Below are 12264 nucleotides of genomic sequence, written 5' to 3'. Positions count from 1 at the left end.
TTCATTTATGTGATAATCAATCTTTCTTCTTTATCAAAGGCAGCCATTAAAAACACCACAAAGTAACTTATTTCAGTACAGCAATTTTTAATCTCAATTAAAATCAATTATTGAACATCTCGACCTTCATGCTCTCATTAAAACCCTCATTCAATTTCATCCCTTCTTTATGCTTCCTCGCTCACCATTAAAGCCCCCATCCAACACAATCCAAAATCGCCCTCACAGTGCAATTTCAATCATCAAATTAACCATAACCTAAGTAAAAAAATTTAATAAAAAAATTGAGTATGAAGCTTTCGGGAAAGAATAGTAAGGTTTAATTATAAGTAGCGACTAAGGATCCACATTCAATTCATATCTTCTAATAACTTCTTAAGAAATCTCGATACAATCATTCGGAATCCTTTTTTTTTTCCTCTGATTTGTGTTCCTTTGTTCTTGCTTAATTCTTAGAATTAAAAAATTTCATGACAAAAGGTGATTTGGATCTTTTTATTTTTTCAAATATGGTTGTGGTCAAAAACAAAAAATGATGGAATGGGATTCTTATCCACATGAAATGTGGATTAAAATCACTTGTTCCAAAATTGACAATTATTTCATGTAGCCTATCATTTTTCTTCCTGCACCATATCATTTTACTTAATTCCAGATTCATCCTTAACTCTTTGTCAGCTAGGGAAATAAGAAGAGAATGGTGATTCGTCCTTGGAGAAGGTTGGTTAGTGGTTGCTGCGGTTTGGCATTGTTGAGCTTTTGAAGGAGCGTTGTTGGTCTTTGAAGAAGGAGATACATGGCTGCAGGTAATAACCAAGTATTAGGTGTGTTTTTCAGAGTGGGGTGAACTGTTACGGTGTGTACTGGGTCACCGAAAATTGGTTTTCGAAAATATACTTACTGAAAAGATTATCCGAAATAGAAGAGGTGTGTGTTTTATTCGAAAATCGGTTTTCCTTTATTTTTTTTCTGACAAACAATATGGATGATCTCTTGTTGATGAGGATTTCAGATGATGTTGAGATGTGTGCTTCTCAATTTCATTTAAATATGGAGAGTATGAATTGGATACTGAATGTAGCTAACAAGGTTGCACTAATGCCTTTACAATGGATGATAGTTAGATATTATTAGTTGTGAATTTGTTGTTGTTAAATTAAATAATAAGTTGTGGAATGTTTTTGAAGGACTTGGTTCTAGTGATAACCTATTGCATTGGACAAGAAAAATTGCTTATAATGTAGGTTTTGTCATTGTGATATTAAGGTCGGATACAACTAGAAATATTTTGCTTACAATGAAGAAGCATAATAAGAAGAATGTAACCACCATAAAGCAAGTTTATAAATAATGCTAGGTATAGGCATCATGACCGATTCAAGGTGATAGAACTGAAATGCAACAATAGATGATGTTACTTGGGCGAGATATGTATATTGATTGGGACAGATTTTATAAGGGAAATAATGTGGTTACAAATATATTTTGGACACATCATGATTCAGTAAAACTACTCAATTCTTTCAATATTGTACTGATGTTGGATAGCACGCAAAAAACTAATAGGTACATGATGTCGTTACTTGAGATAGTTACTTGAGATAGTTGGTGTTACCTCCACTAGGGTAACCTTCTTTGGTGTATTTTCTTTCTTGTCATCTAAGAGCGAAAATAATTTTGTGTGGGCCTTGGACAAGCTTATTTGTACCCTAAGGTGTTCTTCCCCATGCTTATAATTTGCTTTGACAATTTCACATTGACGAAAATGTCAAGTGAAATGTAAATTGTTAGTGAATCCAAGAAAGGCATGGGATCAAGTGATGGAGGCTTGGGAAATTGTTGTCGATTGTAAGGATGTAGAAGGGTTTGAATATCGTGTTGAGGCATTTGAAGTCGTTTGTTCTCCATGGCCCATCTTTGCTTTGTAGAAATGCCTTTGGATAGGGGAAGAAGATGCACTGGAGAATGAAGAATTAAGTGTCTTTTGCATGTTGGGTTATGAATGGGTTGTGCTGGAAATTGAAGGAAAGAGATGGATGTGTAAGATAGTAGCTTAGAAAAATGCGGAGAAGAAGAATAATAAAGTGTTAAGTGTGTGTAGCATATAAACATGTAATTTAAAACGAAAATGATATTCATACATTTTTTTAACTCAACTTTGATATGGCTGACGTGACAGAACTTTTTTTATTTTTAAATTAAATTTGTTTTAATGAAAGCAAATTGTTGCACGTGCGGAAGTTACACAAATTTATTTTTTCAAAATCAAAGATTTGGTGTTAGAGAGAAAACGCAGAGCGACAGAGAGAGAAAAGGCATTGTTGTTAGAGAAGCAAGGAAGTAGAGAAAGAGAGAGATAAAGGGTAGAGAGAAGCAAAGAAGTGTTTTGGTTGCCGGAGAACACAGTGGGCACTAGTAGTCATCCACGGTGACGCTTCCACCATTTTTGGGTTTGAAATGAAAGCTCTGTTTGGAACTTTTTGCACAGATAATCAAAGAAGCATCAATATAGGGTTTGTGAAGACTAGGTACCCAAAGTATGGAAACATAAATGTTTAAAATTGGGGTTATTTAATTTTGGATGTCTTTAGTACTATTGGAACATTTATAATTGTCCTAATGTGTGGTTGTTGTTGTTTTTATATGCTTAAGAAGTTTTTTTTAACCTTTGTTTGGTTAACCAGAAGCACAAGTCAGTGTGTTATCATATTGAACGTCATTTTGTATTAAAGTTACAAATGAATCAACGGATTTAGAAGTGGTAAGTTATGTACCAATATATGGGGAGTGGAAGTGAAGATTTAGGTACGATGTAATACACAATGTTTTTGCTTCTAAGTCCGCACAACATTATAACGTTACGGTTAATGAAATTCAATTACACTGCATAAATACTGTAGAAGTGGGGAGTCTTCACAAAATTTATGGGCACTAATACCCAACATTATGGTCTACAAATGGCCAAATTAAATATGGCACATACATTATGATGTGCATAATCGTCAATAACTGTATAACATCATCACCTTAAATAAAACTTCTCAAATGCTCAACATTCCTTCGTGATCCTTATCTGCACAAGATCATCACCTCACACCTCACATTCATGTAAATGAAATTAAATAAATGTTCTCAATTGCTCAACATTCCTTCATCATCATTACTTGGAATACTTTCAAAATTACAAAATGAAATACTGAACCAAGTGGTGGGGAGTGTTGTTAACATATGTGGGGAGTACCAACAAATATTTTGGTAAATAGATCTCCAAATGAAAAAGGGAACATACACCATTATCAACACAATATCATTACCTCACATTCATGTAAATGAAATTAAATAAAATTTCTCAATTGTTCAACATTCCTTCGTGATCGTTACTTGCAAGCCTTTTAAAATTACAAAAAGAAATATTGAACCCAGAGGTGGGGAGTGTTGTTAAAATATGTGGGGAGTACCAGCAAATATTTTGGTAAACAGATCTCCAAATGAAAAAGGGAACATACACCATACAATATCATTACCTCACATTCATGTAAATGAAATTAAATAAAATTTCTCAATTGCTCAACATTCCTTCGTGATCCTTACTTGCAAGCCTTTTAAAATTACAAAAAGAAATACTGAACCCAGAGGTGGAGAGTGTTGCTAAAATATGTGGGGAGTACCAGCAAATATTTTGGTAAACAGATCTCCAAATGAAAAAAGGAACATACACCATTATCAGCACAAGTTCATCACCTCACATTCATGTAAACGAAATTAAATAAATGTTTTCAATTGCTCAACATTCCTTCGTGATCCTTACTTGGAAGTCTTTTAAAATTACAAAATGAAATATTGAACCCAAAGGTAGGGAGTGTTGTTAAAATATGTGGGGAGTACCGGCAAATATTTTGGTAAACAGATCTTGAAATGAAAAATGGAACATACACTAGTATCTGCACAAGATCATCACCTCACATTCATGTAAATGAAATTAAATAAAACTTCTCAAATGCTCAACATTCCTTCATGATCCTTACTTGGAATTCTTTTAAAATTACAAAATGAAATAGTTGACCTAGTGGTGGGGAGTGTTGTTAAAATATGTGGGGAGTACCAACAAATATTTTGGTAAACAGATTTCCAAATGAAAAAGGGAACATACACCATTATCTGTACAAGATCATCACCTCACATTCATGTAAATGAAATTAAATAAAACTTCTCAAATGCTCAACATTCCTTCGTGATCCTTACTTGGAATTCTTTTAAAATTACTAAATGAAATATTGAACTCAGATGTAGGGAGTGTTGTAAAAATATGTGGGGAGTACCAGCAAATATTTTGGTAAACAGATTTCCAAATGAAAAAGGTAATATACACCATTATTTGCACAAGATCATCACCTCACATTCATGTAAATGAAATTAAATAAATGTTCTCAATTGCTCAACATTTCTTCATCATCCTTACTTGGAATACTTTCAAAATTACAAAATGAAATACTGAACCCAGAGGTGGGGAGTGTTGTTAAAATATGTGGGGAGTACTAGCAAATATTTTGGTCTACATATTTTGAAATGAAAAATGGAACATACACTAGTATCTGCACAATATCATCACCTCACAATCATGTAAATGAAATTAAATAAAACTTCTCAAATGCTCAACATTCCTTCATCATCCTTACTTGGAAGCCTTTTAAAATTACAAAAAGAAATATTGAACCCATAGGTGGGGAGTGTTGACAAAATATACGGGGAGTAGCATCAAACATTTTTGTGTACATATATCCATAATCAAAATGGTAGATACATCTTTACCCGCACAACATCATCTACTCATCTTCCTGTAAATGACCTTAAATAAAAGTTCCTAAATGCTCGACATTGATTCATCATCCTTACTTGGAATTCTTTTAAAATTAGAAAATGAAACACGGAACCCAGATGTGGGGAGTGTTTTTAAAATATGTGGGGAGTACCAGCAAATATTTTGGTCTACAGATTTCCAAATGAAAAAGGGAACATACACCTGTATATGCAAAAGATCATCACCTCATATTCATGTTAATGAAATTAAATAAAACTTCTCAAATGCTTAACATTCCTTCATCATCCTTACTTCGAAGCCTTTTAAAATTACAAAAAGAAATACTAACCCAGAGGTGAGGAGTATTGTCAAAATATGTGGGCAGTGCCAGCAAATATTTTGGTCTACAGATTTCCAAATGAAAAATGACATATACACCATTATTTGCCCAACATCATCACCTTACCTTCCTGTAAATGCACTTAAATAAAAGTTCCTAAATGCTCAACATTCTTTTATCCTTCTTACTTGGAATTTCGTTTATATCTAAAAAATAAATACTGAATGCAGAAGTGGGGAGTCTCCACAAAAAATATGGGGACTGACCCCCAACATTTTGGTCTACACATTTCCAAATTAAATATGGCACATACATTTATGTTTCCATACTTTGGGTACCCTAGTCTTCAAAAACCTTGTATTGATTCTTCTTTGATTATTTGTGCAAAAAGTTCCAAACAGAGCTTCCACTTCAAATCCAAAAATGGTGGAAGCGTCGTCGTGGATGACTACTAGTGCCCGCTGTGTTCTCCGGCAACCACAACACTTCTTTGCTTCTCTCTGCCCTTTATCTCTCTCTTTCTCTACTTCTTTGCTTCTCTAACAATAATGCATTCTCTCTCTCTCTCTCTCTCTTTGTCGGTCTGCGTTTTCTCTCTAACACCAAATCTTTGATTTTGGAAAAATAAATTTGTGTAACTTTCGCATGTGCAGCAGTTTGCTTTCATTAAAACAAATTTAATGTAAAAATAAAATAAGTTGTGCCACGTCAGTCATGTCAAAGTTGAGTTCAACAAAAATGTCTGAATATCATTTTCGAATTTAAAAATAGGCCACATGTCCAAAAATGAAGGGTTGACATCAGTGGCGGAGCCACGAAGGAGCGGGCGGGGGCCACGACTCCCCCAACTTTTTTAACTTTTATAAGTTTTATGTATTTAAATTTTTTTAAATTATATATATTTTAAATTTTTTTAAACTATATATGTATTTTAAATTAGATAGTAATACACCGAAAATTAATAAAAATTAAATTAGGTATTTTTTTATTTCTTTTATAAAGTACAATATTTAATTTTAATAAATAGTACAATCTAAAATAAATATAATAAAGAAAAAATTGTTAAGATAATTTTTATTTTTTTTTCACATTTTTTTTCTATTTTTTCACATGTTGTACTCATCTCTTACTCTTACCCGATTTCTTTTATTACTGAAAAAAAAATTAAACAAAAACTCATTATCTTTGTCCTCATCTTTTTTATATCTTCTCTCATTGTTAAAGGAAAAAATTTCTCTTGTCTCATTTGGTAGTGCAATACTTGTTTAATATTTAGCCCCGTTTTTCTTTATCTTATTACCCTTTTGTATATTCATTTTTTATGAATATAGAAGAGCAAATAATGTATTATGTGATTGTTTATAGAGGATTTTTAATTGTAACTTGATTATCATAATTTTTTTTAGTAATTATGTCTCAATTTTTTATTAGATTATAATAAATTATTTTTTAGTATTAAACCTTCTTTATAGATAGGTATATTGATAAAAAAAATAAAAGAATAAATTTACTTTTTTAAAATTGATAAAGATAAGAACAAAATAATAAGGTAGCTCATCGCATAAACATAACATAACAATGATGAAATGAAAACTTGTGATGACTTTTGAATTGATATGTGCATATTAGTAAAATGGAAAATGAATATTTTGCAGATAATATGGTTATTTACATTGAACAAAAAAATAGCTAAAAAAATGTAGTTATGATTCAATTATTTGATAAGTTCAAGAATATGAAAAAACGAATGACAATATCATTTAGATATATGTATTTTCTGTTATAATTATAGCTATAATAAATTATGTATTAATTTTCACTGAATTAGTGACAAAAATGTTATATATATAAATTGAGTATATTATTTTGGCTCCCCCAGAAATTTTGGCCAAATTCGCCACTAGTTGACATGACTCGCCATTTGTCACATCAAAAGAAAAGTTAACATCATTAGACAAGGAGGATTGTATCCATGCATTTTTTTAAGTATGGAGATCTAACATGATTAAACTTTAACATATAGATAGAAGTCAACTCACACTATAGTTTAGGAATAAAAGATATAGTTAACCCTAAACAAAATAATCATAAATTTAATGAAAGAGACTTATGCTTTAAGATAAACTAAATAATATAATTATAAATTAATAAACAGACCAATACATAATTAAAAATAAATTAAATTACACAAATAAACAAATCAATAAATAACTAAAGATAAATTAAATGGACTAGTGAAGATTAATTAAATGACATTGATATAAATAAACAAAGAGAACTAATGTGTAACTAATAATAAATTAAATAACATAAATATAAATAAATAAAGAGAATTACTAAAATAAATTAAATGACATAAATATAAATAAATAAATAAATAGGACTAATATTGAAGATAAATTAAACATAAAAAACATAAATACATAAAGAGAGAACCGAACTCGGGATAAGTTTAAGAACATAAATATAAATAAATATAGAAGACTAATCATAATTAAAGATAAATTCAATGACACAAATATAAATTAATAAAGAGGATAAAAATAAATTAAATAATAGAAGTATAAAAAAATAAAACAATACATACTTCAAAATAAATAAATAATAAAACACATATATTGTTATTAATATTAATATAAAAAGAGTTTAACTTCGATATCTTACCTTATTGATTAGAGTGAGACACTAGAAATAATTTTAGATGATTAAAATTTGTTAAAAGTTATTATGCAAGGATATATGATTTATGAATATTAAAAAATGTATAATAATTCTTAAAAACATAATAAATATATGATTGTTATTGTAAGAATTCCAATTAAAACCATTTGTATTAAAGTTGTCAACATAAAAAATATAAATTATTCAAAATACTATTGCTTTATATATTAGATACTTTATTGATAAATATTAATAAAATATCTGAAAGTATCGAACACGAATACAGAATATATGATCCAAATTAAAGTATTGATACATCATAACTTAAAATTCTTTCGAAAATTTTTGTTTCATTTCAAAATGCATGTGATAAAATTATATATATATATATATATATATATATATAATCTATATTTATATATAAAAATGATTTTATTTTTACATTAATTTATATTTATATTTTATTCTTTATAATTTAATTATTGTTAACCACTTTTTTAAGAATAATCTCTGTTTTGAAATTTGTTGAATAAAATTATCATATTTTTTCATCTATTTGTAAAGATATATTTAATTTTGTTGACCAATAAAATTTTGCTTTACAAATTAATTTATAATATTAATAACTTATCTCGTATACAAATACTTAAAATATCGGACACAGTTGCTATAGCACAAGTGTTTCTATTAGTATATAACGGAATTCATTTTGTAAATGTTGTTTTAGTATACTTAATTCTGGACAATTTTATCTTTTATTAATATATTTCAATTTATTGTTTAATATATATATATATATATATATATATATATATATATATATATATATATATATATATTAAATGTACTATGATAACAGTTTTGTAATTGTTCTTCATTACTTACCAAATTTACCTTTAATCGATGTATTTTATTTTTTAAGATTTTATAAATATTTTTTTAACTCGATTAATTATCAAAATTATGTGATAATTTTTTATTTTATAAAAAAAGTAAATATAGGTACATATGTTTCCACCAGTTATATTTGAAGTGAATTAATTTTCCCTTAATTAATTTTATAATTTTATCCTTTAAAATATCAAATGAAAAACATTATAAAAGTAACTCGACAATTATTTTTTTTATCGTTAGTCTATTATGTATTTAAGATTTTCATGCATGCACATTGTTCTTAGTTGCAACAAATTGGTTTACACTGCTGTTAACAATATGTATTGGCTTCTATTTTTAAATTTCTACTATTATTTCTTATTGAATTTACTTTTTAAAATTTTTATTCCTTATTTAAAATAATGTGATTGACAATTGTTATGTTTATATCTGTACGTGAAATATTATTTGAAATTAAATATTAATAGATAATGTATGATCCACACTCCCTTGATTTAATAATAAAATAGGATTCATGATATATTTTCCAATTATTTTTAAATATTTCAGGGGTTTATATTCTCAACATTTCATGATCCTGTTCTTAAATGTGTTTTTTATCCTCATTAGACACCTATGAATTCTATGTGAAAAAAAGTTTTCGTAGATTGACTATAAATAATTAATCTTTTTTTCAATTATCAAATATATACCCATCCGGAATAATACTAATTATGATTTTCAAGAAAAATAACTTTAAAACAATAATGCAATTTCTAATTTTGTTAAAAAAATAATTTAAAATTATGTTACTCAAGAGTTATGTGACATCCCATTTTAATATATTACACTACTAAATAAAACATCACACAGTTATAATAACGAGAAGCACTCAGATGAACATGAAGCGTACGAAAGGTAACTATTACAGTCATCCTGAAGTACTTAAAAGGAAACTTAGGCATACCACATAGCCCTAAGCAAAAGGAAATTTTAAAAGTTTAACAGTCTTGCAAAAGGGTTGCCCTCAAGGCAACTAATACAAAAGGCCTCATGGCCATGAAACTACTCCTAAGACATCCAGACAGGGAATCTAGGCCGCACCACTCCGTTTCTCAGATCCAGCTCGAGCCTCCCTCTCATATGCTCCCACCAGAAGGTGATCATCGCAAAAGAGGCAACATAACAGAAACAACACAAAAATGCAAGGGTAAGCTAGTGTAACATGAAACTTATCATAGAGTAAAAGAATAAGTGCATAAACATATACATGCATACAACACAGAGACACATAAATCATATGATGACAAACAAGCAAGACACCTATGACTCTATTATCCGGATACATATATTAAGATCGGATTCACTGGACACTTGCACTTGTGGTGGCCTCTACTGCTCTGCAGAGCCATTGCCAATGGGTTTCACCCTACCACACACAAGGTTAGCCTTTAAGCATCTAAGGCCATTATCCTGCCAAAGACTAGGGCCTCCCGCTACTCTCACCACTTGGGTCAGTTTGCTCTACTTGAGACTCACTGACCCTTTAGAGTTTCGGGATGAAATCCTTACTTGAATCCTTACCTTAATATATACACTACACGCCACCATAAAGTCTCCCCACGAGAATCATGAAATTATGCCTATTTCACACCAATCTCATGTTTCATATCACATAACCACCACTTGTTACCTCAACATTAATTTCTCATGCTCATTATCAACCATCCAAACACAACTTCATACATTACCCATGCTATCATACAGATTTTAGTGCATATAACTCATACAACTCATGAAATCACACCATAATTTTGCATATTCGAGAGAAATAGCCACACTCAAGTAAACATGAATTCAAAAACATAAAACTACCCTATTCTCGCCTGGGCTAGAAGACCTCGCCTAAGCTGCAGCGACTGTCTCGCTTAAGCTAGGCCATCTCGCCTAGGCGAGGCTTGGAACAGGGCACTCTGCGAGCATCTCGCTTGGGCGAGATCAGCTCGCCTGGGCGAGACCGTCCTTCGCCCAAAAATAAAACACCTCGCCTGGACGAGGCTGCGAACAGAGCACACCAGCTTCTCCTTCGAGAACTCGCTTGGGCGAGGTACTCTCGCCTGAGCGAGACAACGCATCGCTCAAAGACAAGGCCTTTCGCCTGGGCGAGCTGCTCGAGTAGAACCTGGGTGGGTCTCAGACACTCTCGCCTAGGCGAGACGAGCTCGCCTGGGCGAGATTGACAGCTCTTGCCACTGTCCACACTCATGCAACAGAGTAACAGTTCAATCCAACAACCAAAAACACATGCACCCAGTTTCAATCGATTACACATACTTCTCAAGCATATAAACATGCAACAAACCAAAATGGCACCCAAAACAACTTTAAACGGTTAAAGCTAGCTCCCCTTACCTTGCTTAGATGCTAAAACGAAATAAACCCGCAACTAAGAAGTATTTCAGCTCCAAGGGCTAGAGCAGTGAGCTGAAACATGGAAATCAGCACAAAACGAGGTAAATAAACGGAACCCTAACTGACCAACATTCTCAAACAGCGGGAAGAAGGGGAAGAAAGTAGACCCAAGGCTCAAGAGTTCGACTTACCAGGAGGTACAGGGTCGATTTTTGTTAACTCGGGATGGAAGAAGATTGTGCCCTAGCAGAGCACCTTGTAGGGGATCAGAGGGGAAGAGGAAGCTGCTGTTTCTGAAAAGGGAGACAAGATGCAAATGAGGCAACTGAGTGGGGTATAGGGTCCTACTGAAGGGCTGGCCTTGGGCCTCCGAAAAGGCCAGGCCCAAAACTCTAAAGCACAGAAAAGGGGCTTACAAGTTACATTTCAATTTTGATTTTTTTTTTAATTTAAAAGTTAGTTTGAAAAATAGTTTCAAAATGGCATGTTAAATTAATTAATAGTAATGGAAATATATTTGCTTCAGCTTTTTCTAATTATAGCAAAATATTTATTAGTGTAAATATTTAAATAAAAATATTACTAAATAATAGAAAAATATAAAAAATAATAATTACAAAAGTAAATAATTTTTACCATATACAGTTTCTTTATTAGAAATAAATATTTGAATTTAAGAAAACAGTTATAGAAAAGTAAAAGTAAAAAAATTGTATACACTTAAACGAGTTTTTTTTATTAATGGTATAAATAATATGTTAAAATAATAATTAAATTACATGTATTTTGGCATGATAAAATATATTTTAATATGATAAAATGTGAACTATGTATAATAGTATATTTATTTTTCTTTTATTGTAGCAAAAAAATTATTAAATATAAAATAAATTTTAATTATTAAAACAAAATATTAATAAACCATAAAACAATTTTTGTAAAAATAGAATTAGAAAAATAAATAATTAATAATTTTATTATAAGTAAATTTTTTATTATAAGAAAATATTTAATTTTAAAAAATAATTATTAAAATAAAAGTGAAATATATTTTATTATTTTAAATAATTATTTAAATTTTAAAAAATAACCACTAAAAAAAAGTAAAATTGAAAGAAATTATGTACACCAATGAAATTAAAAGAAATATGAATGAAAAAAAAATAAAAATCAGCACTAT

At 30.1% G+C, this 12264-nt stretch overlaps 1 long non-coding RNA gene across 1 annotated transcript; it reads left to right on the top strand.

Annotated features, from left to right (window-relative positions):
• On the top strand, positions 1-2054 carry LOC146888851 (uncharacterized). The gene is made up of 2 exons (XR_014995201.1): positions 1-806; positions 1013-2054. It is a non-coding gene; the product is annotated as an uncharacterized LOC146888851 (long non-coding RNA).
• The last annotated feature ends 10210 nt before the right edge of the window (positions 2055-12264 follow it).

Source organism: Vigna unguiculata, chromosome 1 (genome assembly GCF_037176805.1).
Source record: "Vigna unguiculata cultivar grain cowpea cultivar isolate G323 ecotype 2 chromosome 1, ASM3717680v1, whole genome shotgun sequence".
Classification (NCBI taxonomy): Eukaryota; Viridiplantae; Streptophyta; class Magnoliopsida; order Fabales; family Fabaceae; genus Vigna; species Vigna unguiculata.
The sequence above is the reverse complement of the archived record's forward strand: the minus strand, read 5'-3'. Positions and strand labels throughout refer to the sequence as shown.